The sequence below is a fragment of the Nesoenas mayeri genome (assembly GCF_963082525.1).
Source record: "Nesoenas mayeri genome assembly, chromosome: 11".
NCBI lineage: Eukaryota > Metazoa > Chordata > Aves > Columbiformes > Columbidae > Nesoenas > Nesoenas mayeri.
Window position 1 is genome coordinate 22,158,429 of NC_137563.1, and position 5,409 is coordinate 22,163,837.

General features: G+C 52.2%; 1 pseudogene across 1 annotated transcript; it reads right to left on the reverse strand.

The window, feature by feature from the left end:
* Positions 1-2,662: 2,662 nt before the first annotated feature.
* On the reverse strand, positions 2,663-3,591 carry LOC308044773 (olfactory receptor 14J1-like; annotated as a pseudogene). The gene has a single exon. The product of its transcript is annotated as an olfactory receptor 14J1-like (transcript).
* Positions 3,592-5,409: the final 1,818 nt, after the last annotated feature.

The following is a 5,409-nucleotide window of genomic DNA, read 5'->3' on the forward strand; positions in this document are numbered from 1 at the left end:
ACAATGCTGTGACACTCCCTGGGGCTGCAAGGAGGCAATGGGGTGCCATGGCCATGACAACCATGTGTCTCCTCTTAGGCCTCGCTGGCAGGGACATCAGCCATAGCCAAGGGGACAAAGACCTTGGCTCTTTCAGGGACATCCAGCCTTGCCAGCAACCTTGGCCATGTCCACCATGGTCCATCCTGCACTGTCCCAGGCCTGTGGCTGTTTCTCCACAGGCTGCAGACACCCCATGTGCTTCCCCACCTTGTTCTCAGCCCAGTGTGTCCCCACCTGTGCTGCTGTCTCTCCATCTTCACCAGCTGTTCCTGGAAACACAAAGTCATGCCTGATCCTGAGTCCTGAATGACCACAGCACTGTGCTCAGAATGACATTTCTTGATCCTGAGCTCCACTCTGGACCTCCAGAGCTGCAGTTTCTGATGGTTTTCCTTTCTCATGTTGTTTCTCAACAACAACAAAAAAATTAAAAATTGACACCATCTTGGAAAGTGATTTTCAAGATTTCTGAAGCTACTACTGCCCTTTCTTGTCATGGTTTTACCACAGCCACCAACTAAGTTCTTGATATCTGCACACATCCTGCTCCCAGTCTCCAGGTGGGATAAGGGAGAGAACTGAATGGGAAGGGAGAAACTTGTGGGTTTAGACAAAAAATTAATAAGACAATAAAAATAATACACTACTACTACTAATATACTTATACTAAGATATACATAAAGTAAAATATATGACACTAAGTGCAATCCCCCACAGAACTCCCATTGTGCTGGAGAGGCAGCCCAAAAGAAGAGAGCATCCTGGTCCTGAACAGCTGATCCCAGCAAGAGAAAGTACAAGTGCAAAAGGCAGAGAGGCCCAAAGGCCAATTGAAAAATTGCAAAACATCGTAACAATGAACTACAAGTGAACTCCCAATAGAATGGAACTTCTGAACAGAGCTAAGCAATGTAGCCGGAAAACCAAAACTAATGGGCTGGAAAAGGCACCTCCAGCTTTATACTGAGCATGACGCTAATGGTAGAGAATAGCTCCTTGATTGACCTGGATGTCAATCAAGGTGCTGTCCTGTCTATGCCCCCTCCTAAAAATTTGCACCTGCAGCTGCACTCCAGAGAAGTCCTTGGTTTCACTGACAATAGTCCAGGTAAATTAAATAGAAATAGGTAAATTAAATTAAGAAAATACACTCAGTGCTATCCCCCGTGTAACTCCAGTCACACGGAGCAGCCAGTCCTACAGAAGGGAGCACCTTGGTCCTGAACAGCCCATCCCAGTGAGAGAGAGCAAAAGGGCAACAGGCAGAAAGGCCCAAAGGCCAACAGCAAAATGGCAGAACGGCAAAAGGTCGAACTGACATCGAACTCCTGACAGGATGAAACTTCTGAATGGAACTGACCAAACCAGCTGCAAAACCCAAAGTAACGGATGTAACAAGCCCAAAAGCCGGCTCCAGCTTTAAACTGAGCATGACGCTAATCATAGGGAATATTTCATTGATCAGCTGGCATGTCAATCCAGGTGCTGTCCTGTCTGTGTCCCCTCCTGCCAATCTGCATCCGCAGCTGAATGGCCAAAGAAGTCCTTGGTTTCCCTGACAACAACCAAGATATCAGTGAGTTCTGACATTCTCGACAAACGATGTCGAGACCCTGTCTGTCCCACAGGCCATCATGGAACCCCAAGGAATAGCTGATGGTGTTTGTGCTGACTCAAGTTCATGTCAACTCATGTACCTGTTCTGCATGCTCACATCCCATCTGTACAATGCAAACATGGATTTCTGACCTACTCATTCAGTGTAATTCCATGGAGGGGCAAAAAACTCTGAGCTGGGGTGAGAGGCCAGTGCTGAAAATGGTGGTTGTGAGGGGCCAGTCCATGGTGACTGACCTGGGGCTCCTTCCACGGGGTGTCCAGTGCACAGGGGCACAGCCCAGCCCTGCTCTGCTGGTCCTGCAGGTCTCTGGCAGGAGCCTGGCTGTGAGAGGACACTGCTGTGTGCCAGCCCTGCACACACACACTGTTCAGCTGCACACTGGTGTTTCATCTGTGGCCACTTTTGTACGAATAACCTTGAGAGAAACTTTGCAAGAAGATATAAACCATCACGCAATGCCCAAAGAAGATCACTTTTCCTTGTGCAAGTACAGTTACTGAGGCCAGCTCTGTCACAGCAGTGCCCATTGCCTGTCCCTGCTTGCGCCCACAGCACTGACACACAGCAGGACGGTGACCAAGCTGCCAGAGCACTCAGGCCTTGCACCAACACCAGGGATGAGAAGGAGAGTGTGGAGTGGAACCAGAACAGCTCTGGAAGAACAAGCGCTGCTGCTCTCTGGCAGGGCTGACATGCCAGAGCTGTTTTCCCCTCCACCCACGCACAGGAACTGTCCCTGCAGCTCCAAAAAGCCCTTGCAGGAAGGATATAGTGAAAAACACATCACTTAAGAGCCCTTTATTCTGTTTAGAGACAAGGAGAGCACTGCTGCTCATTTAAGCAGCCAACAGTTATGAAAGAAAAGCCAACAGTTAATTAGAAAGGGGTTGACAACATTATCACAATAAGAAAACAACCAACACCACCAGAAAATCCAGTTGACAGGCTGGGCTTGTATTTAGCTACATTAAAACTCCTGTATAGAAGAAGATGGCCAGTTTATTGCTTCTGAAGCCAGAGGGATACGAGTTTGCACAGGGCATCCTTGATCTCCTGGTTCCTCATGCTGTAGATGAGAGGGTTCACTGCTGGAGGAACCGCCGAGTACAGAACTGACACCACCAGGTCCAGGGATGGAGAAGAGATGGAGGGGGGCTTCAGGTGGGCAAACATGGCAGTGCTGACAAACAGAGAAACTATGGCCAGGTGAGGGAGGCAGGTGGAAAAGGCTTTGTGCCGTCCCTGCTCAGAGGGGATCCTCAGCACAGCCCTCAAGGTCTGCACATAGGACACCACAATGAACACAAAACAGCCAAATACTACTAAGAGAGTAAACACAATAAGCCCAAGTTCCCTGAGGTGGGAGTGTGAGCAGGAGAGCTTGAGGATCTGGGGGATTTCACAGAAGAACTGGCCCAGGGCATTGCCCTTGCACAGGGGCAGTGAAAATGTATTGGCTGTGAGCAGAGCATGGAGAAACCCAGTGGCCCAGGCAGCTGCTGCCATGTGGACACAAGCTCTGCTGCCCAGGAGGGTCCCGTAGTGCAGGGGTTTGCAGATGGCAACGTAGCGGTCATAGGACATGACGGTGAGAAGGTAAAACTCTGCTGTAGCTAAAAAGACAAACAGAAAGAGTTGTGTAGCACATCCTGTGTACGAAATGACCTTGGTGTCCCACAGAGAGTTCGCCATGGACATAGGAATAATGGTGGAGATGGAGCTCAGGTCAAGGAGGGCGAGGTTGAGCAGGAAGAAGTACATGGGAGTGTGGAGGTGCTGGTCCTAGGTATGGTGATGATGATGAGGCCGTTGCCCAGGAGGGCAGCCAGGTAGATGCCCAGAAAGAGCCAGAAGTGCAAGAGCTGCAGCTCCCGTGTGTCTGTGAATGGCAGGAGGACGAACTGGGTGATGGAGCTGCTGTTGGACATTGGCTGCCTGTGGGCATGAGGACCTGTGCAAGGAGGAAAGACAGTAATGGTTTAGATGAGACTTCTCTGGGAGACACCAAAGCCATTTCCCATAGACTCTCACACACAGAGACACTTTTCTTTTTCCAGGAGAACGTCCTGGCTGGAGCCCTTGTCGGTGCTTGGTGAGTGTGCAATGAAGAGCAGGGTCTCTGCCCAGGGGTTCCTGTGGAGTTAGCCTGACCCTGTGTGATCGGGTGGGCAGGGGCCAGTCCTGGGGTTCAGCTTTGTCAGCTGGAACCGCTCCTGGTGCCGAAGGGACTGTCAGCATCTGTACCCCCAGGCCTGAGAAACTGCGTTTGAGAGGTTTGATGTTTCTACAGCTCCTTCTCCCCTCCCGCCCTGGGCAGTGTTGTTGGGTGTCAGAAACCCTCATCATTTCTGCTGCACTCAGAGAGAACAGAGCGAGTCTTGCGAGACCAGAGGGTGCCTGTGGGTCAGTGCAGAGTGAGGGCAGCTGCTCTGTCCCTCTGTCCTGCTCCAGCTGCCCTGGACTGGCACCTTTCTGAGATGGAGGCTGATCACACTCCCATGTTACCCTGAAAAGCCACCAGGCACTGCTGAGAGCAGAGGGATCCACCTCAGACCATGACAGGTCTCACCCTTTCCTAAGGTCTCAGCACCCAACGTTTAGCCCAGGACAGACACGGCTCATTCCCCAGCCCCACAGACTGCATTGCCCACAGCCCACAGGTCAGAGCAAAGTTGGGACACGTGTGCCCATGGACACACCTGCAGGAAAGGACCCCAAGGAACAAGATCCCAACAGCAGTGACCCAGAGCAGGGGAGCAAGAAGGAAAATGCGGTGAGGGTGGGTGTGAGAGAGGCCAGGGCAGAGGCAGCCGGGCACTCAGACAGCATCACGCTTCCCCAGATGTGCAGCCACCTCCCAGACACCAACAGTGCCGGGCAGCTGCTCTCAGCCCCTGTGCTCTGCAGAGGAGCTGGAGCTCTGGTTGCACAGGAGCTGCTTCATGCCTTGGAGCCCCCGGCCCTGAGGGCAGAGGCTTTGCTGGGTGGGACAGGAGGCCAGGGGGCTGCTCACAGGAGTGATATGACCTGCAGGGGGTCACAGGGACTTTTCTCTCTTCTCCCTCCCATAACAATTCCGAGTTCGGTTTCCTCTCATTTCTGATCATTTCCCTGCTGCCTGGAGATTCTCCCCTGGGAGGTGTTTCCCTGTCCATGTCTGTTCCCTATCAGTGCTCACAGACCATCCCACCCTCTGTGCCCTCCCCCTGGCCCTACAGATCCTGCCTGTTCACAGGCACTGCCTGGGGACATCTTCCTGTTTTTCAGGCTGGAAAACAGGTTACAGATTAAGTGTAAGGTGTCCAGCAAAGGTGATGCTGGTTCTGCATAGGCAGAGGAGAGGCAAGGCATGCCAGGATTCTCTTAAAGACCTACTGCTTTCATGTGTCTCAAGTATTTCTTTAAAATTAAGAACAGCCTTAATCACCACCCATTCCCCAGAGTAGGAGACTGAAAACACAGACTCAGGGAGGTTCCTTATCTTTGTAGTACTCTTTGTCTTCTTCTCCTTTACACCTCCTCTTGTCAATATTCTGGAATGAGCTGGAGCTGTGAGCAGCCCCGACCCACGGAGAACCCAGCAGCAGAGGGACCCTGCCCTGCCGGGGGTCGCTCCTTCCCCCCACAGCTTCTCCCCTCAGTGTTGCTGGGATCTCCCGGGCAGGCTGAGCACTGACCCTGGCAGTCGGCAGAGTCCCTGCCCAGCACAGCCCTGGGGTGCAGGGACCCTGCTCTGCAGGACAGCC